Source organism: Pinus tabuliformis, chromosome 1_2 (assembly GCF_031772625.1).
Source record: "Pinus tabuliformis cultivar Carrire ecotype Pingquan chromosome 1_2, CPIR1, whole genome shotgun sequence".
Lineage (NCBI taxonomy): Eukaryota > Viridiplantae > Streptophyta > Pinopsida > Pinales > Pinaceae > Pinus > Pinus tabuliformis.
In genome coordinates this window covers 653,847,005-653,870,213 of record NC_142298.1, presented here as the reverse complement: position 1 = coordinate 653,870,213, position 23,209 = coordinate 653,847,005, and positions in this window count along the sequence as shown.

Genomic DNA, 23,209 nt, shown 5'->3' with positions numbered 1-23,209 from the left:
GAGCAAGGGTGAGAGTGATCATGTGCTCAAAATTAGGCTCAAAAATCAAAGTTTCAGAATAATGTTAAACTTAACTTCAGATCGAAGAGCTTGTAATTCTGATTCCAACAGTGCGAACATTCAAATACAAGATCGTATGCAGAAGTTAGAGAAACTCAAATGTAGAAGTTAGAGAAAGTCAAAGTTTAGGTTTGACTTGCTCACATGGTAGGATTGGATGATGTGGCAAGGTCCTTCAGTGAATGAGGAGGCGTTAAGTGGCAAGCTTCCATTGGCCCCCGCATGTCGTAAATCGCAATCAAAGGCAAGTTGGCATTAGAAATTGGCCCCCGAGCTGGGAAGGGTGTGTGTGATAAGGCAGGCGGCAAAGTTTTGAAGAAACAATAGGAGGAGTGTTGACATGGATCACAATCGTAGATCAGTGAAGGGTTGCATTACATAATCGGCCCCTAACAAGTACCAGGTTATGATTCGATATCGCAATCACAAATCACAATGGTGCAAAGTTCCACATATACAAATCCTTGGTTATTTGCTAAATTGTGAAATGTGAGAAGTCCCCAGATGCGAGATGTTTATTAGTTCCAGTTAATACTCCTTTCAGGTCCACCACATCCTAATCACCTATCAACTATCGTGTTCGCAAGACCATAAGCCTGCATAAGTCAGTCAATTGCGATTTGCAATGGACAATCGGTTCTCACAGATTATGATCTGCAGAACTCAGCCAATAGTGATTTGTGATGGACAGTGGCTGCTGATAGATTATGGTCCCCCGCATGGCAAAATTCTTTCTCGGTTAGCGGATTTTTGGAGCAAAATTGTGTGTTTCTATAGGATGTGGAGCAATTTGTGGAGTGAATAATGGTAAAACAAGGGAAAGTCATAACTTCTTTAGTTTTTCACTAAATTGGATGTGAAAAGAGGCTAGAGAGTCATTTTTGGACATTCTGAAATGATTGGAGCAAGTTTCAAAAGCATTTGAGCATTGTAGACACAAATTTTTACAGAGGGTGAACTCCTTTATCATGTGCTTGCTGAAATGTGTTTTTGATGATGTTCTGTAAATGTTTATGTTGTTGTTCAATTTCTGGTTTATGTTAAATTTCTCATAAAATTAACATAAAAACTCTTCATTTCACTTGCAAAAATTGATGAATCCTTAAGCACAATGGAAGAATTTTGTTAATAATCTAAGGTAGATCTTAGCACTACAAACTAATATTCTAAATTAGATCAAATTTGGTATCAAAGCACTAGGTTTTCTTTGTGAAAGAATGATTTAATTGTTTGCAAGTTTATGTCATGCTTACAAGGTTAAAACTCAAATGAGGTGAAGGAAATCTAGTTGGAAGCCCTGGAGTTGATTTAAGGGGAAGAAGAGAAAGGTTTCCACAATCTTCAACACCCATTTAGCCTCAAGTTGCAGTTTATACTCCAGAGATCATGTCTCATGGAGAACCTACAAACATGATAGAAGATGAAAAGAGCTTCAGAAAGGCTTTCTTTGATATGACAGAGATGGTGAAAGTTGTCTATGAAGAGAGGAATAGCAGGTTGCAAGGAGAAAGTTCCAAACCTCCCAACTGAAAATTCTTGTTGAAAATAGCAACAAGAAATGCTAAAAATAGAAATGCTAAAAATAGCATTGCTATAAATAGCATTTCAGAATATACTCCAACTCTGTTCAAAATAGAAAAAAATAGAAATGCTAAAAATATCATTGCTATAAATAGAATATCGAGATAGATTCCAATATTAATTAGTCTCTGAATTGAATTTAAGAATTAAAATTTGAATTTGGTCTCAGCAGCTATTTGAAAAATAATTAATTAATTCATCTTGAGTTAATTGGTTGGAGAAAATCAAACATGAGGTCTTTGTGAAGACATGCAACAATTATCCCTTTGATTGAGGAAGTTATCCCTTAATTAAGGAGATAAGGATGAGTTGTATTTGAGTTGTAATTAGTTAGCTCAGTTAACTAAGTTATGTCCACTTAAATTAGTTCCAAATAGTTGGAGGAACTAATTGTCAGTTCAGTGAGTTAATGCATGCATGCATGCAACTAGTGTTCTCCAGATAACTAAATATTCTCTCATAAATAACTCATGCATGTCAGTTCAGAGAAAGACCTAGTTAAGATTAAAGCAAGGGACAATGTACCATCAGTTGGAAAAATTTTCCTATAAAGGAAACTCATCCATGCAGAAGGAATTATCTCCTTCAGGTTTGTGTAGTTATTTTTGAGCCAAGTGACCAGTGTGAGGTGGGAATTCACACAAGTGGAAGCACTAGAACCCAGGAAAAATTGCGCAAGGAAATAGGAGGCTTGGACGGCAGAGGATAATGTTTGTGAGAAGCCTTTGACTGTCTATGAGCAGCAGAGGGATTGTACTAAGAGTTGGATAACTTCTGAGCTAAGGCTTTGTGTAATATTAACATATTTCCACTTGTATGATAATACATATAGCGGGTTTTTTAGCTGAGGCTTTCACCAGAGTATTCTTCTATGTTTCATGTGCATGATTTCTTCTTCTCTGTTATATGTGTTCCAATTGATCTTGCTCAAATTAATTAATCTTCCGTAATGTTTGATAGTAGAAGTAGATCAAGTATTTTTCTTTAGCTACATTGCATTATCAGGTGATCTACAGTGAGAATTTCTACATGGTATTAGAGGTAGCTGATCCATAGAGAAATTTCTACATGGTATCAGAGCCAAGTTTATCAGAAAAAAGGTGATCATAGCACTGAACAATATACGAAGAAGAGAATTCAAGGTAAGAAAAAAAAGTGGGCCACGATTTTGCAAACCATATCTGAAAATTTTTGTGCAAAATTTTCAGAAATAAATAAAAAATTTGGATTTCTTGCAAAAAAATACCCAAATTAAAAAAACAAATTGGCTGAATCGGAGTTTAGATGAGGGAGATATCACTGATTTAAAATCAGTTCTTTTTCCAGAAAATTTCATGACGGTGGGAAAGATTAAACAGGTTGGTGTGCTAACCAAGAACCTGTATGCACTTGAAGCACAAAATGCATGCAAAGCCTTGAGGAGCAAGGCAAAGGTTAGATACTTGGTGGTTGAGAGGGAGAGTAAATTACCTGTCAACATGCAGCACCACAAGAAGTCCCAGACAATTGTGGAGGAGCCACAATTGGTGAAGCAGCTTCAGGAGGTTGTGGAGCAGCCACAACTAGAGAAGCTAAGAGGAGGCCAAGTGGAGGCATCCACTCATGCAGAGACCTCCAGTAGGGGGAAAGTTTGAGCCAAGTGGGCAGAGGGATCACATTCATCCATACCTCCAGTTGTGAGGTGGGGTGATGTGAAGTGATTGTCCCAAGAAGGCTGAAATATGGGTAGGATCCTTGAGGTACCTAGCCTCTTTGATTAGACCTTGCTATGGGAGCCTCGACGAAGAGTAGTATGACCGACTTAGTGGGTAGAGACAGATGTGGATGGAGCGATAGAGAGAGCTATAGTGTAGGAGTCCCATGACAGCGCAGAGCTAGCAAGCTGCAACAATGCGAGAGGTACAGGAGTGTTGCACCAGTGTAGGATGAAACAAAGAGGTGTGCAACAGTGTGAGATACATGGATTTTTTGTAGCATCGCAGAGGTCAGAGAGGGAGCGCTTGTCAGTGACAGAGGGAGCTTCAGCATCAAAGGGTGTTTCTAGCCCAACAGGGATGTCAGTTGGGAGATCAGTTAATTACTTCAGTAACTGAGTTGTAGTGTAGTAGTGGGTAGCACGATGCAACATGATGAGAGGAGGTGCACTGCGGATGCATTTCTGGGAGATATGAACAACAACAACACAGATGCAACAGGAAGAGTCAGTGTGATTGATGCAGACAGAGATCAAAGTGACAGAGGCTAGAGCAGTAAGATACTGAAGGGAACATAGGTGCAGAGTTTTCAGTTGACAGAGGCAATAGTAGTCAGCGAATTTTATGACAGAGGCATCATTCTGATTCAGGTTGTATATTTTTTGTTTTTGGAGTTGCTGGAGCAGCAACACTTGAGAGAAGTGTTGCATGCAGAACATTCCAAATGTTTAGGATTGGGTTCGAGTTGAATGCCTTTCTTGTTGAGAGGGAGTGTTGAAAATAGCAACAAGAAATGCTAAAAATAACATTGCTATAAATACAATTTTAAGATATACTCCAACTCTGTTGGAAATAGCAAAAAATAGAAATGCTAAAAATAGCATTCCTATAAATAGCATTTCAAGATAGATTCCAATTTTAATTACTCTTTGAATTAAAATTGTGAATTAAAATTCGAATTTGGTCTCAGCAGTTGTTTGAAAAATAATTAATTAATTCATCTTGAGTTAATTATTTGGAGAAAATCGAACATGAAGTCTTTGTGAAGACATGCAAAATTTATGCCTTTGATTGAGTAAGTTATCTCTTAATCAAGGAGATAAGGATGAGTTGTATTTGAGTTGTAATTAGTTAGCTCAGTTAAATAAGTTAAGTCCAGTTAACTTAGTTCCAAACAGCTGGAGGAACTAATTGTGAGTTCAATCAATTAATGCATCCATGCATGCAGCTAGTGTTCTCCAGATAACTAAATATTCTCTCATAAATAACTCATGCATGTCAGTTCAGAGAAAGACCCAATTGACATTAAAGGAAGGGACAGTGTACTACCAATTGGAGGAATTTACCTATAAAGGAAACTCATCCACACAAAAGGAATTATATCCTTCAGGTTTGTGTAGTTATTTATGAGCCAAGTGAGCAGTGTGAGGTGGGAATTCACACAAGTGGAAGCACTGGACCCTAGGAAAAACTGCGCAAGGAAATAGGAGGCTTGGAGGGTAGAGGAGAAAGTTTGTGAGAAGCCTTTGACTATGTATGAGCAACAGAGGGATTGTACTGAGAGATGGATAGCTTCTGAGCTAAGGCTTTGTGTAATCTGAACATATTTGCACTTGTATGATAATACAGATAGTGAGGTTTTTAGTTGAGGCTTTCTCTGGAGTATTCTTCTGTGTTTCATGTGTATGATTTCTTCTTCTTTGTTATATGTGTTCTGATTGATCTCGCTCAAATTGATTAAGCTTCTGCAAAGTTTGATTGTAGAAGTAGATCAAGTATTTTTCTTTAGTTACATTGAATTATTAGGTGATCTACAGTGAGAATTTCTACATGGTATCAAAGGTAGCTAATCCATAGAGAAATTTCTACAATTCTCTTCAAGAGGATGTAATGGAAAAGGAGGTATTGGGAATGAAGACAACCCTCCACCCTCTCCACCATCTTCTTCATCTTCTTATTCACAATAATATTCACCTTGTTCCATTAACACAACCCTTACTCATACTCATCATCATTCTTCAAAAGGGACTGGTAAATTACCTTTTTTAAAACTTGATGTTAAATTCAAGTTGCCCATGTATAATGGTGAAGTGAATGCATAGAAGCTTGATAATTGGATTCATTAGTTGGAGGTCTATTCTATGATTGAAAACCTTCAAGAGGATGACATAAAGATTCAGTTAGCTTCCTTGAGAATGGACGGTGCAACACTAGTATGGTGGGAATCAAAGACCCAATAGGATATTAAAAAACATCGAAAGATTTCAATTGCTTGGAATGATTTCATTGCTGCAATTAAAAGACAATTCTACCCTATAGTTTATATTGAGAAAGGCATCATGAATTGGTATAAATTTAAACATATTAAAGTTCAAAATGTGCAAGATTACACCCAAGAATTTAGAAAAAGGTCTCAGATGTTAGGTGTATATTTGCAATCACATGACACATTGTTGAAGTACATAGGGGATTTACACAGTTATCTTAGCCATACTATATTAATGTTTAATCCAAGTAATCTAGATGATATTTGTGTGCAAGCCACTCATCTTGAGTCAAGAGTAAAAAACACCCCAGAAGAAAGTAGTAAAAAGCCATTTAAGAGTAAAGAGAATGAAAAGGGTTTCAAATGAAAGAAAAATGCATCCATTAAAAAGGAAGGAGAGAAAACAATATGTAAGTATTGTTCCAGAGAGGGCCATGATGAAGCTCAATGTTGGAAGCTTCATCCCGAAATCAAACTAAAGAAATTCAACAACAAAGAAAAAGAAAAGACAATTGCAATCACTCAAGAAGAGGATTTGGGATCTGAATCGGGTGATGAAACAAAAATCACAGTCATGGGGTTTCAACGAAATGAATCCATTTCCAGCACTAGTTCTTCAAACTCACATAATGAAAATCCAAATGAAAAGAGTAGAATATAATTGTTTCACATAAGGGTGATCTCAAAACATAACAAGATTGATATGTTGTTTGATAGCAACTCTCAATCCAATCTTATCTCAGAAAACATTATCAAGAGTTTAAATCTGAAAACTATTCCACATCATAAACCATATCCACTTGGATGAGTGTGTGACAATGCATATTTGCAGGTTATGAGAAAGTGTAAGCTGAAATTCACAATCACTGCAAAATTCATAGATGAAGTGGAGCTTGACATTGTGTCGTTAGATATTCATGGCATCATTTTGGGTAGCCCATACCTTTATGACATAAAAGCTATTTTCCATCGGCATGAAAACAAATATCACATATTCAAAAATAGAGTAGAATATATTGTGAGAGCTCACAACAAGAAAACAAATCTTTCGCTTGTTAATGCAAGGCAGATGAAAAGACTGGTGAATTCGAGCAAGAATTTTATGCTTCTCATGATCAAACCTGAGAATGATATTGATTATGAAGCATTTGATGTTTGTAATTCGAATTTGAAAACTAATTTGGTTGACGTTGTTAACCAATCTGATGAAATGATATAGGAATGAAAGGGATTACTTCCCAAGAGGGGAATCCAACTTGAGTTACAGTTGCAACAAAAGTGTCTTCTTCCTAACATTGGCATGTACAGGATGTCAGTGATGGAAAGCGCAGAAATTAAGATGCAAATCCAGGGATTGTTGAATAAAAGGATCATTTGGCCTACTCCTTTACTGTGTGGTGCACCTCTTGTTTTGGCACCCGAGAAAAATGGTAAGAATTTCCTTGAATGGGATTCAAGAAGTGGTTTTCATCAAAGTAGATTTTTTGAAGGAGATATAGGGAAGCTAACATTCAAAACTAGACAAGGTTTGTTTGAATGGCTTGTTATGATTTTCGGTCTTTTCCATACTCCTACTAGTTTTATGCATATGACGAAAGATGTGTTGAAGCCATTTCTAGACAAGATAGTATATTTCGATGACATTTTCATTTTCAGAAAATTTCATTATGAACATTTCATGTGTGAAAAAAAAATACTTGATGCCGTATGTCAAGAATATTTGTTTTTGGAGATGCAAATAATGTGTTGGATAAAACTTCTTTGATGTACTTGAGCTATGAAATTGGTTCTTCCAAGCATGTTCAGGTTCGCAAAGGCTTTTGGCAGTTTGCATGGGATGTGGATAAGGTGATATGAAGTTAGACTTCTCCAATATTGATGTCGTAACAGTCTGTGGTGGTATTGACTCCATTCCTGTAGACACATGTGAAAGAATCATACATCCCCATGAAGTCGCATAAGCCTTTGCTCTACTCGCAATTTACAGAGGAAAGTTCAAGATATTCTTTTGGATAAGAGGTTGTTTGGGAGCAACCCAATGTTGCAGGAGAAATTTTGTTAACTTCTCTTCTATTGTAGTTCATTTTCATTCGTTGGCAGTCGTGAAAAAGGTCTTCTAGTGGGGAGGCAAACAATGAGAGGCATTTGATGCTCTAAAACAAAAGATCAATACAACTCCAATGCTTGCCTTTCCAAACTTGAGACAATCATTTAAGTTTCAGGTAGATGTATGTGGCTATGCCATGGGCGCAGTCTTTTTGCAATGTGGTATGCCCATTTCTTTTCATTCAGAAATTTTCAATGATAAAGTGTTTAAGTTGCAGTGACAAAGGCGGTTCCTTTGGATGGGTTTTCTTCAACTATTCCACTCAGTCAAAAGGTATAAGAAAGGTATAAGTGACAAGTTTGTTGATGTACTTTCTATGCCTATAGTTTGTATACCTACTTTCCTCAAGCATCATTTTGTTTTACATGAAAGTTATGTTCAGGAAAATACGTACTTTAAAGATGTATATTCAAGCTTGATTCAAAGGAATCAAGTGGAGGATTTTTTTTTACTATTTTCATCATAATTTATTGTATCATCTTGGTAAGAATGATGTTGTTACTGATAGTAACATGGACAAGGCCAAAGAGTTCATTGAACGAATCCAAATGGTACATAAAACAATGCAAGAATAAGTTGAAAAGGTTAAAGACAAGTACAAAGAAATGCACAACAAGAATCATGGAGATTATAAGCTCCAATTCAGTGATCAATGGATCAAGATTGGAAAGGTGAGGGAACTATACCCTCACCTACTGAAAAATTGAAAGTGATCCTTTTAGGGTCCAAAAGGCTTCCAATGAGAAGGAGTGATCAGGTTGTTAGGCCCCTATAATACTAGTGATTCCCCCATTACTATTGTCATTGTATCCCTTATTGTTATTATTGTGCCCCTATTATCCCTATATTGTTATTAGTATGCCCCATAGAAACCCACTGTTGTTATTTTTGTGCCCTTACGTTATTGTTGTTATGTCACCTTGATTATATTGTGACCCCTTAGACTCCTATATATAGAAGGGAGGTTTAGTCATTTGTATCATCCAAGAATTGTTCATTTGTGTAATTTAAAGGAGGATTCCCCCTCGAAGTGTTTGAATTCTAAGGCGTTGATCTATCTTTTCTATCTTTTTGTGAGCTGGTTTCCTAACATTTGGAGTTAGACCTTTGGATTCTAGGGTTTCGCTGCTCCAAACAGGTCATGTGGCATTTTCACTATAACTTTTTTCTTCGACGTTTCAAAAGCTAAAAACAAAACACATTTGAGCCCAAATTGTTCTAAACTTTAGGTACAAATTTCAGATCTTGTCTCGCTATATTTTTGGAGATATGATCTGAGGAAGTTAGGGTTTTTGCATAATACCAAATTACATTCCAAACAGGGGACCTGGGAAAAATCATCATAACTTTTGCTTTGAGAATTAGATTTAACTTTCATAAGAAGTTTCAGAAAGAGGACGTCCTGTATTTTCCTTTGTATCAGTTTTAGGTACTAAGATCGAAACAGTGACACGTGGCACATCATACACATTTGGTCTACTAAACTAGTCTATAATCAGGTTACCGTGGGAGATTTGGCTTAAATCTTCCTTGGAGAATCCAATATTGATCAGACTCGTGGGGCTAGAAAGGGGACACAAAGGGATACCACAGGATGAGCTTTCATATATTCAAGATCTGCAGTTACAGAGATACAACAGATTCAATATCGAGCTCTTACAAAGTGAAAAAAAAGGTGTGTAGTTCTTTTTAAATTTTGCATAAGATTGTTTCGAAATATTAGTTTGAAGGAATTCAATGGGAATAGTGAGGAATTATTAGCACTAATTAATGCCCTGAAGAAATAAAATGAAAACACTTAGTAAGCAACCTGAAAGCTCTAGCATGACTCGTGAAAAAGAGGAAGAAATGCAACATGATATATCAAAATTACAAGACCAAGTACAACAAATTTCACTCTCACTAAAGTTAAATGAAGCCAAGATGAATGGCTTGGAAGCTAATATGACTAGCATGCAGGTTAAGATGGATGGCATGGAAGCTAAGATGAATGGAATGGACACTAAGATGCATGGCATGGATGATAAGATGAAAGAATTGAAGATAAAGTTGAATAGGTTGCTACAAGAAATGGTCACTAATGGTGAAAGGGTAGGAAAGGAAGCTCATGATGAGAACAAAAGAAATATTAATCATGATTTCATAGACTTTAATGTTGGATTTAAGACCCACCATGTTCCAAAAATTGATATGAGGAAGTTTGATGGAAAGGATCCCAGAACATGGATACTACAGATGGAGCAATTTTTTGATCTCCATAATGTGGAAAACACACAAAAGGTACCTATTTAAACTTTATATTTGGAACCAAATCAGTTTTTATGGTATCGATGGCTTTGCTCTTGTAAACAAATTCTCACTTGGGCAATTTTTACGGAAGAAATGATAGCACATTATGAGGATACAAAAAGAAGCACCTTTTTTAACCAATTGATAAATCTGAAACAAAAGGGTTTAATGATGGAGCACATTGAGGAATTCCAAAAATTGAACGTAAGGGTAAAATATATTCCAGAGGAGCATAGGATTGATGTGTTCATAGGGACCTTAAAGTATAATATCAAACATGAGGTTCACCTTTGGGAACCTGATTCATTGGAGAAGGCATTCAGGTTAGCAAGAAAAATGGAAAGCAAAATTATGGCAACCAGGAAGCCTACCACTCACAACTATAAAGATGGAAGTGTTGTTGCCCCTAGCCTTCCACAACCTACAAGGTTGACACCACAATAGTTGGAAGAATAAAGAGCAAAAGGGCTTTGTTATAGTTGTGATAGCAAATACACTAAAGGTCATAAGTATGCTGAGAAGAAATTATTGTACATAGATTATGAAGAGGAGGAAGAAAAGGAACAAGAAATGTCAAAAGAAGAGGATATACTCTAGGAAAAAACCCTAGATAAAGAAGAAATGAATCTGACCGTATCGTGTAATGCATTGTCTACAATTACCACTCCTCAAACTATCAAGATAGAGGGACATATCAAGAAGAAAAAGGTAATAGTGTTAATTGATTTTGGAAGTACCCATAATTTTATTCATTGTAAGATAGCAAAGGAATTGAAGTGCTTCCTATATCTAGCATGAAAGTTTCAAGTGATGGTTGCAAGTGGAGTAACCATAAATTGCTCTGGAAAGTTCCATAATATCAAGCTATCCGTGGGAGAATATGTATTGAATAGCCCAATGCTTTACATTCCAATGGGTGGTGCTAATGTTGTACTAGGAGTCCAATGGCTAAAATCCTTGGGTACAATAGCTTTTAATTTTCAAGAACTTTTCATGAAATTTTGTGTGGAAGGAAAGGAAGTTGAATTAAGGGGTATTTCAGGGAAACCCGGAAAGATAATCAGCTATAACGGTATGACAAAGCTTCTAAAGAAGGAACAACGAGGTGTAATTGCACAATTATGTTTGCTACAGGTTCCCACATCAAAATCATCTATTTCTCCAGATCTTCAAAAAGTATTGGACAATCATTCCAAGGTATTTAAGACTCCCAAAAGTCTCCCACCTATTCGTGATCATGATCATGCTATTCATTTGATTCCGGGAAGTGTTCCTCCAAACATCAGGCTGTACAGATATCCCTATGCCCAAAAGAGTGATATTGAACATATGGTTGCAAATATGCTAGAGGCTGGTACAATTCAACCTAGTCAAAGTTATTTCTCTCCTCCAGTAGTATTGGTGCACAAGAAGGATGGATTGTGGCGCATGTGTCTCGATAATAGGGAGCTCAACAAGCTCACTATTAAAGATAAATTTCCCATTCCTGTCATTGATGAATTATTGGATGAATTACATGGATCAATTTACTTCACCAAGTTGGATCTTCGTTTAGGAGATCATCAAATCAGAATGAAGAATGAAGACATTCTGAAAACAACATTTAGAACTCATGAGGGTCATTATGAATTTTTAGTCATACCTTTTGGCCTTACCAATGCACCTTCTACATTTCAAGGTTTGATGAATTCCATTTTCAAACTCTTCCTTAGAAAATTTGTGTTAGTATTTTTTTATGATATACTAATCTACAACAATTCTTGGAAGGATCATGTTGAACATGTTGACAGGATGCTCAAATTATTCGAGGAGAAACAATTATATGAAAAAAGCTCCAAATGTTTCTTTGGAGTACAAGAGGTTGAATATTTGGGTCATATTGTATCTCATGAAGGTGTTAAGGTATACCCTAGCAAAATTAAAGCCATTAAGGAGTGGAAAAATCCCCACATCCATAAAGTATCTGCGAGGATTTGTCGGGTTGACAGGGAATTATCGCAAGTTTGTTAAGAATTATGGGATCGAGTAGCAGCACCTATAACAACATTATTGAAGAAAGATGCATTTTCATGGACTCCAGAAGCAACATAGGTCTTCAAACATCTTAAAGAGGCAATGTGCCAAGAACCAGTCTTAGCTAAGCCGAACTTCACAAAATACTTTATTGTGGAATATGATGCTTTAGGAAATGGTATTGGTGTTGTTCTAATGCAAGATGAAAGACCCATTGCTTTCGAAAGTCATCCAATCAAGAGAAAGTATTTACACAAATTTATTTATAAGGAAATGTTGGCAATACCACATGCACTTAAGAAATGGCAACCCTATCTTATGGGAAGACACTTCAAGGTAAAAATGGATCATGATAGTCTTAAATACATCTTAGAACAAATATTATCCTTTGAAGAGAAAAAAAAATGGGTCACAAAGATCTTGGGTTATGACTTTGAAATTATCTACAAAAAATGGAAGAAAAATGTGGTGGCAGATGCACTCTCAAGAAAGGATGAGGATGTGGAAGTGTTGTTGTGCACCATTTCTATTATCCAACCAGATCGGATAAAGGAAGCAAGGGAGGAATGGAAGAATGACGAAAAAGTGTGGGCACTCATTTGAAAGTTACAACAAGATCCTAGTACATCTTATACATTTAGCTGGAAAAGTGATTCATTATGGTACAAAGATTGCTTATACCTATCTAAAAATTCCCAACTCAAACAAAAGATTCTTATGGAATTTCTCACTTCTCCCTTAGGAGGGCACTTAGGATTTTTTAAAAACTTACCACAAGGTTAAGAAGGAATTTTTTTGGGATGGCGTTAAATTAGATATTCCAAAGTTTTTGGTGGAATTTTTGGTTTTCCAACAAAACAAAGTTCAAACAATTAAGACCCCAGGTCTATTACAACCTTTATCCATTCCAAGCCAACGTTGGGAAGAGGTTTCAATGGATTTTCTCATAGGTTTACCCAAGTCCAAAGGAAAGAGTGTCATCATGGTGGTAGTTGATAGACTTACCGAGCATGCACACTTTTGTGCATTATCACATCCATTTAAAGCCAGTACAATTTATACTACATTTATGGAAATAATTCAAAAGCTACATGGAAACCCAAAGATTATTGTAAGCGACAGAGATCCCATTTTCACTGGAAATTGTTGGACATAACTATTTTCTTGTCTCGGTATCTAGTTAGCTCATAGATCATCTTATCATCCTCAATCTGATGGGCAAACTGAGATAGTAAACAAATGTTTCGAAGGACATCTTCATTGCTTTGTATTGATAAACAGACACAATGGGTCAAATGGTTGCCTTTGGCTGAATGGTGGTATAACACTTCCTTCCATACAGCAGCAAATGACCGCATTTATGGCACTTTATGGATATCATCCTTCATCCATCACATCATATTTAAGAGAAAATTCTAAGGTTCAAGCAGTGGAACATCACATCAAGCATCAACAACAAGTTCTCCAACTCTTAAAGGATAACCTCACGTTGGCGCAAAATAGAATGAAACAACAGGCAGATCAACATCGCAGCGAAAGAATTTTTGATGTAGGTGACTTGGTATTCCTGCGGCTACAGCCATATAAACAAATGTCCCTTAGGCAAGCTAATAAGGATAATAAATTATCACCAAAGTATTATGGTTTGTACAAGGTGTTGCAAAAGATTGGTACTATGGCATACAAATTGGAGCTTCCTGCAGCTTCCTGAGTGCTCCAAGTTTTCCTTGTTCATGTTTAAAGAAGGTTATAGGTGACAAGCTCCCATTTCAAACAATATTGCCATAACTTAACGAGGAAGGAAAAATCATATTGGAACCGAAAGCAATCACAGAAACAAGAACTCGACAGCGATGAAATCGATCAATTTCGGAGTATCTCATCAAGTGGAAGAACTTATCCACTGAAGATTCCACATGGGAGGATGAGAATTTTATACGGAAGCATCTAGAGCTACTCAACCATTGAGGACAATGCTTTTCGGAAGGAGATGGGCATGTTAGGCTACTATAATACTAACCATTCCCCCATTACTATTGTCATTATAGCCCTTATTATTATTTTTGTGCCCCTATTGTCCCCATATTGTTATTAGTATGCCCAATAGAAACTCACTATTGTTATTTTTGTGCCCTTATGTCATTACTGTTATGTTGGCTTGATTATATTGTGACACCTTAGACTCTTATATATAGAAGGGAGCTTTAGTCATTTGTATCATCCAAGAATTATTCATTTGTGTAATGTAAAGGGGGTTTCCCCCTTAAAGAGGTTGAATTCTAAGGCGTTGATCTATCTTTTCTATCCTTTTGGGAGCTGGTTTCCTAACACAGGTGCTAAAAATTAGGCTCAAAAATCAAAGTGTCAAATCACGTTATACTTAACTTCAAATCGAAGAGCTCGTCATTCTGATTCCAACAGTGTGAATGACACTCAAATCCGAGCTCGTATGCAGAAGTTAAAGCATGTCAAAGTTCACGTTTGACTTGCTCACATGATAGGATTGGATGATGTGGCAAGGTCCTTCAGCGAATGAGGAGGCACCAAGTGCAAGCTGCCATTGGCCCCCGCATGTTGTAAATAACAATCATAGGTAGGTCAAAATTAGAAATTGGCCCCAAAGCAGGAAAGGGTGCGATGCAATAAGGTAGGTGGGGAGGTTTTCAAGAAATGGCTAGAGGCATGATGCGATGGGTCGCAATCGCAGATTGGTGAAGGGTCGGCATTACAAAATCGGCCCTTAGCAAGTACCAGGTTGTGATGTGATATCGCAATCACGAATTGCAACAGTGCAAAGTTTTACATATATAAAACCCCGGTTATCTGTCAAATTATGAAATGCAATAAGTCCTCGTATGCGAGATGTTTATCGGTTCTGGTTAATACTCTCGTCGAGCCTGCCACATCGCAATCACACATCGCCCACCATATTCATAGGACCATAAGCCCACAAAACTCCATCGTTTGTGATTTGTGATGGACAGTCGGTGCTGACAGATTATGGCCTGCCACGTGGCAAAATTCTCATTCGGTTAGCGGATTTTTGGAGTGAAATTATGGGTTCCTGTCGGATGTGGAGAAATTTGTGGAGCGAATAATGAGAAAAAAAGGGAAAGTCATAACTTCTTTAGGTTTTCACCAAACCAGATGCAAAAATAGGCTAGATATCCATTTTTGGATATTCTAAACTGAATGGAGCAGGTTTCAGAAGCATTTGAGCGTTGTAAACACATTTTTTTACACTTTTGAGCATAAAAGAGAGACCCAAGCCATTAGAAGCTTGACCAAGGAGATGTAGCCCAGGAGAGGTGAACTCCTTTATCATGTTCTTGTTGTAATGTGTTTTTGATGATGTTCTGTACATGTTTGTGTTGTTTTTCAGTTTTTGGTTTATGTTAAATTTCTCATAAAATTAACATAAAAAGTATTCATTTCACTTGCAAAAATTGATGAATCCTTAAGCACAATGAAAGCGTTTTGTTAATAATCTAAGGAAGATATTAGCGCTACAAACTAATATTCTAAATCAGATCAGAAAGGAACAAATATGGTTTGTAAGGTGGGAGTATGGGGGAAATTCGAATGATGGAGGGAGCAAAGAAAGTCATTGGGGGTGAACTAAAAATGTTTTGAGGGGGATTAATGAACAATTAGGGTTTGGTGTACATTTTGTTGTAGAAGAGTTAGTGGGGTTTTGGGAGGCATGGGGTGAGGTGGTGCTTTTGATGGCATGGGATTTCATGGTGTTCTTAGAGGGAGGGAGATGGGATAAGACATCATTGGAAATCTACTTGGCAAGTGACGATTTAAGGCTAATAGGCATGGGATTTAAAGCAATCCATTGGAGGTTGTTTGAATGAGAAGTGAGCTACGCGAGTGTGGCTCAAGGAGGGCTAGACAGGATGGATTTCTTAGAGAAATGGTGATGGGATAGAACCAGTTGCTGATAACAAAATTCATGTTAGGAAGAGAATAATTTTGGATAGGAAGAGGGCTAACAATCCTAGGAATTAGTTTGTTCCATTCAGGTGTATTTTAGCTGGTAGTGGGATGAGAAGAATTGTAGGAGCATTAAGGTGAGAAGTGGAAAGATAATGGGAAGAGGTTGAATTCGCATAAGGGGTTTGTCTCAGGGATCCAATTCAGGAGAGGAGGGGGCTTTGTTAGATCAATAATAGGCTTTGGATGGATGAAAGTAGAGGGTTGAGTAAGGACTTAGTGTAATGTGAGCAGCAATAGGAAGCATTATGGGAGATAGTGAACCCTGGGGGGCAAGAATAGGCATAACCAAGTTTAGGTGATGGTAGGGTTTGAGGATTCAGAGGCAGGAAAGATGGCTCCAAAGAGTCAAACCTAAACAAGGATGAGTTTTAGTGAACATAAGGGGAGATAAAGTTAGAAATGGGGTAGGAGGAGGAGGTGGGACATGTATTTAACCAATGGTAGTGAGAAAAAGGGACTAGTATGAGACCAATGAGCAAAATAGGGGTTATAATAGTTTTTTTTTTTTTTTTTTCTGAATAAGACTAAGCTATTATATTACAAAAAAGCAAAAATTACATCAGCAGTATTACAACAGAGCCGAAGCCCTGTGATTCCTGTCGTAGGACTGACAGTAAGCTCAGGAATAATCATCTCCAGAATTACAAAAGACTGACACTTGAACCAAATCGACATTCATGAGACCGACATACATATTTGGCCGAGACTGAAACACATGGAGTCTGACACAGCTATAGATAGCCGACACTATAACAGAGAAGGACAGAATTATATAATGACATAGAACAGACACATATAAGATAGCGGTGAGAGCAGACAGTGATAAAATTCCTTGCTTAGAAAGCTGTAGCGAAATGCTGGGCGAACTATTCATCATCTGTGGTGTGTGGGTCGTCCTCCATTTTGCATCTGGGAGGCTGGTGGATGTCCGGTTCGGTGGGAACGTTGCGCAGCACAAGTTCACTTGGGCCTGCCCCAGGATTTGGGGAGAAGCTATATTGAACAGGGTGCAGCATGTCAATGACGGGAAGTTGCATATCAACTATGGGAGCCAACCCAGGAATCCGCGGAGGGCTGGCATGAGGAGCCTCTTCTTGACCCCGAGGGTTGCTGCAGTGCTCCACCGAAACCGTTACAAAGAAAGTGGAATTTGACAGTGTACATGGAATGCGGTATCTTACCATTGGATGCTCAGAGTGCCCACATTCCATCCGCTCTTGGTGTTCCACTGCTCTTCCTCTGCCCACAACCCTTCCCCTGGTTCATCCGCGTTCAGAAGAAACCTCGATTGAAGAGGAGGGGGAGGGGGTTTGCCTCTGAGACGAGGCCCTGCCTCTATAACTCCCGCGCCTACTGATCCCTCGTTGGCGCTCTCGCTGCATCCTTGAATTGGGCGGGTAGCAGGTGTATTCTTGCGTAACCTCCCTCAGAACCAGACTCCCAATCCTTATACCAGGCTGCGGATAGCAGGTATACACCACCACCGAGTTCCCAGTCCTTATACAAGACTGCGGGTGAATGACAGGGATGTCATACTTCTCTGAATTGCTCAAATTGAAGGAATACCCCCTCGCTGCCTCAGAACCTCCACAACCACTCTCAGAACCTGAACAGGAGCCCACATAGTGAGCCACCACCACCTCCCTCAGGACCAGAGCATGAGCAAATGCAAATTGTGGGAGAATGTCCGAGAAGCTGTGGCTTTGAAGCGCCATGTTCCAGTTACCAAGACGTGCAGTTAATGCCGAAGGGACTCGTCTGCCTTGAGCCATTACCTGCGTTCTTAAATGCTGCATGCTGCTACAACTAATGTGAATCCTTCTGGTATACGTGGCTCGTCTGGGCAGACACATGCCCTTATGACGAGCCACAAACCTCCTATGCCGTATAACCACCCGCATCCGGGAAGGGGTTATAATAGTTAATGGTTCCATACTTATGAATTATATAAGGATTGAGAGCAAGGGGGAAATCCAACATGGGAAAAGGAATTAGAATTAGAGGGGCTAGTGTCAAGAATAAGAAAGTGAAAGCAAGTAGAGAAAAGAATTAAGTTCAAGAATATTCAACAAATAAAACTCAATAAGTTAATAAATTTTAGATGCAGTTGAAAAAGTTGAGAGATAAACATGCAAGACCACTTATAGCTGGACATTGCTAGTTTTTACTAGAATTTGATTTTAATCATGTCAATGGTGGTAATGGTAGAATCAAGTAAAGTGAAATCAAAGGCAGCAATTGTGACATCTGAGATCCGCAACTTTCTTTGATATTTTGGCACACAACTTCTTGAAAATCCTTATTTCTATGAAAGGTTATGACTATAAGTGTGTAGATTTTCTGAGTTTGGAATTATGTTTTTCCATTCAATTTTCTAGTGAGAATGGTTTATTTATATGAAATGATTAACATTTTAGATGAACCGTTCACTTTTTCAAGTTGTTTTAAAAATATACTAAAATATATATATTAATATTGAATAATATTTACAGTTTAAAAAATAATTATTTTTATTATACAATTTATATAATCAAATAATTATTTATTTTATTAGTGTTTTTTTCTAAATAATATTTTTAAAAGCAGTTGTCTAACGAGGCGAAGGAATTGCCCGGAACACCAAAAGTGGCCGGAATCTGGATAAAAAGATTTCAAAAAATCTTGTAGAAGCAGTGTTTGAATCATGTTTTTGATGGTGGAAATAGATTTAGCACCATCAAAAACATTTAGGACACCTAAAATTCTGAATTTTAACAACTATAACTTGGATTTACAAAAATCCTTGCTAGATTTTATCAAAAAATGATTAGAATTTCCATAACTTTCCGGGAAACTTTTCCGTATCGTTAGACTACGCGTTTTTAAAACATATGAATACTTAATATTGTTTCGAGGAAGAAAAAATAAAAATACAACATCGCCCGAAATGTTTAAATCAAAATATAATCAATGAAAAAAAAATATACCAAACGATTGAGATTTGGAGGAAGACATTTCTTAAAACAAAAATGAGATAAATTTTAAATTGAAATATAGTCATTGATAAAAGAAGGGATTAAAATATGGAGAGAATTGAATAACAATATTTTAAAGAAAAGGAAGGGTGTTTGGCAATAAATAAAGTTCCTAAATTAAAATAATAACAAAAATGTTAAAATACGTAATTTATAAATTAAAAAAAAAACGAGTACAATAACAGTTAAAATATAAAATAAATAAATTTAAAAATTTCACTATAGAAAGAATTTAAAAATATATTAAATTAAATTAGAGTCTTAGACTACGACTTAAATTAAAATTAAGGAAATTAAAATATAATAAAATTTATAAAATACACAAATTTAAGTTAGACTGTGAATTAAAAATCTTTTTAGTATATCATCCTTAGGTATCTCTTACATAGATAATAAGGAAAATCGAAATAATTATTAAATAAAAAGATATTAAGATGTTAAAGAAGATAATAAGGAAAATCGAAATAATTATTAAATAGAAAGATGTTAAGATGCGAAAGAAAAATGAAGTTTAGTAATAAATAGAGTTAATCAAAATAAAAGAATAATTAAATATTTTTTATTTGAAAGTAAAAATTAATATAATATAATTTAGAAATAGAATAAAATCATAAATAAATATTTATTTATTTAAATTAAATTATAAATTTAAAAATAATAAATATTTGTTAATTGGAAATCTTATAGAAATATAATGCAGGTCTAAAATGAAATCATATAAAATGTGATTAAAATCAATAGAAATAAAATGAAATTAATATTATATATATATATATATATATATATATATTCTAATTTATAGATGAAATAGTTTTTTTCACTAGAATTTGGTAAACTAATTTGATGAAAGTAATTTTTGTTATTTAAAATGTATTTTTGAATGCATAAATGGATTCCCCACTCTCAAATAAAACCGTAGAACACTCTAATTCTGCAGATTAAACAACTTAAACTCAAGTTTTTAGATTTTGATTAAAATTAACAAAAAAATATGTTGGAAAAAAATTCATTTAATCTATAAATGAAACTATATATATATATGAATGAATTTAACCAATAGAATTAAGAAACTAATGTTAAGAGTAGTATAAAATGAAACCAAGGAAATTGAATCAAATGGTGACTAAGCTATTTTTTTCAAGGATTTGAAAGATTATCATTTTACAATTTTATCTACTAAATTTTTCATAAAGTAAACATAAAAAATAAGAAGTTATTTTTAATTTTAACATTTATATTTTAAATAGTTTTTTTTATTAGCTAAATTTCATAAGTTATTAATGACTTATCACTTTCTACATATAAAATAATATAGTAACTATTATATATTATTAGTAATAACATTTTATAATTCATTTAATTTTTTTTTGCCATAATCTTAAAAGTAAATTATTATTATTATGAGTTGAATTATTAGAAGTTTTTATTTTTTTTACTAAGAATAAATTTGTATATTTAATTTGGAAATTTATTCTTTCCATATACTTATTTAAGAATAAATAAATTATTCAAGGGATGGTAGGAGTAGGAGGGGTGATATATTGCCTGAAAAATATGAACAGATTAGATATGCATGGGGTTTAAGCACAACCACAAATGATAAGGCTATTCCTAGTGACGTGGAAAGGATTGGACATCACCAAGAATAAGGGCATCAGAAAAATAAAAATCCTTGGGGATTCCATGATAGTCATTAGAATGATTACAAAGTCCCAATGGTGCAACAATCCTACATTCCCCCCTGTGGTGAAAAGAATAATTATCCTATTATTTTTTTTAATAAATATCCCTCTTTCATATCCCGAGGCACTTAAAAAGAGAGGATGATGGAATGTCTAATCGGGGATTGGAAATGGGAGTTGGGGCCGTTGAATTAAATGGAATTGATAAGGGTCTCATTCTTGTTCCCCGTGGTTCAAAGGGCCATCAAATATGACAGAAACATGAAATCTCGTTCTTGGGTATTAACTCCTCGCATGCAGGACAAATTGGGAATGTTGTTTAATAAGAGTCCACTTAGAGGATTCAACATTGTGAGTTGTATCTTTGGGAGATTAGCTCTATTTCCCAAATGCGAAATGATTGGGATGATAGATAGATGAGTGACAATTATATCTGGAGTTGTGGGCTCCCAACATGATTTTTTAATGGAGTAGAGGTTTTTTGAATTCTCCCCTCACACCTCCATAAATTTGCTACAAGGAATGTTAGATTGGTATCTTAGGAAGAATATGTTTTCAAATGAAATGAAGATCAACGAAGATCTAATTTTAATGGTGGAAGAGGAGAGTAATAATGGTGATCTAGGGGATCAAAAATATGCTCAAAAGTCAAAGTGCTCAAATTCTCCTAAAGCCAGGGCCAAATTGTAGATCTCGTCATTCTAATTCCAATGAAACTTGAATCGCCTCAATTATCGGGTTCTAAATTTTTTGACAAATGGTTAAAATGTCAATTTCCATGGTTGACTGGGTAGCTAACTAGCATATTGTACGATGACATGGTGTTGATGTCAGCAGGTGACTATGTAGTACGGTTGTTAGGCGATCCAATCAAGATGTGACACATGGCATGATCAGACAAGGGCAGTTGGCTTGTTTTTATTGGTTGACAAGTTTGGTGTCGCATTTGGTCAAGGTAGAGGTAGAGGGAGATCATATCCTAGAGGAAGAGGAAGAAGCGGACATAGAGATGGAGGAAGCAGCCCTTCAAGCTCAAGTGGAAGGGTTAGTAATCAAAATCCAAGTCAAGGCCCAAGGAAAAATCAATCACAAGGTCAGAAGTATGATAAATCTCAAGTTTAATGTCATTATTGTAAGAAGTATGGTCATTATGCAAATGAATGTAAAAAGAAGCAATATGACATTAGTAACAAAACAAGTGTAAATTTCTAAAAAGAAAATGAGAACCATGATAGCATGTTTTTAGCTTGTAATGTAGCACAAGAAAAACAAAGTGATATATGGTATCTAGATTCGGGGTGTAGCAACCACATGTCAGGGAACATAGAAATGTTTTCTAATCTAGATGAAAGTGTGAAATTTGAAGTGACATTAGGGACTGATAGCAAAGTCTCTGTCATGGGAAAAGGAAGAATTAGAAGTACATCTCAGATGTTTACTTTGTGTTGGGTCTGAAGCATAACCTCATAAGCATTGGACAAATCATGCAAAAGGGCTACAATGTCTTCTTTAATAATGATGTATACACAATTTTGGATGGGCCTCCAAGCAGACAACTGATAGCAAAGGTTCAGATGACAAACAATAGAATGTTTCCCTTAAAGATAATACCAGATTTGAAAGAAGAAGCTGCACAAGCACAACTATAAATTAACTCACAAGAGGATGGAAGAAAAGATGAAAATGTCACGCAAGTAAACTTTCAAGCAGAAGATAGAGATGAAAATTGGTTATGGCATTTGATATTTGGTCATTTCAACTTTGGAGGTTTGAATTTTCTACATAAGGCATGGTGAATGGATTACCACTCATATAAAAACTCGATAGCCTATGTGAAAGGTGTACCTTGGGCAAGCAACATAGAGGGACATTTCCAATAGGAAAGTCAATAAGGGCAAAGGTGCCTTTCGAGATTGTCCACTCAGATTTATGTCAAGCAATGAAAAAACCATCAATTGGTGGCAACCACTATTTATTGACCTTCATAGATGAATACACAAGGAAGACATGGGTCTATCTCCTAAAACATAAAATTGAAGAGTTTGAGCACTTTAGCCAATACAAAGCTCTTGTTGAGTAGCAAAGTGGACACTACATCAAAGTCTTTAGGACTAAAAGAGGTAGCGCATACATATCAAATGATTTCCTTCTATTTTGTAGGGAGCATGGAATTCACAAGAAATTGACAACAATATATACACCTCAACAAAATGGTGTGGTGGAATGGAAGAATAGGATCATTATGGAAATGGAAAGGAGTATGTTGAAGGCAAAGCATTTTCCAAATGATTATTGGGCTGAAGTTGTCGCTTGTGTAGCATATATCCAATGAATAGATGTCCAACCAAAAGCATCCAAAACATGGTTCCTGAAGAGGCATGGAGTGGAAGAAAGCATAGTGTGACTTTTTAGTGCCTAAACCTACCTCAGGCTGAGAAAGGTAGGATCCAGGGTAACATCAAACCAAGCTTAACCTGGTAGCTAGCCCTACCAGGTCGGGA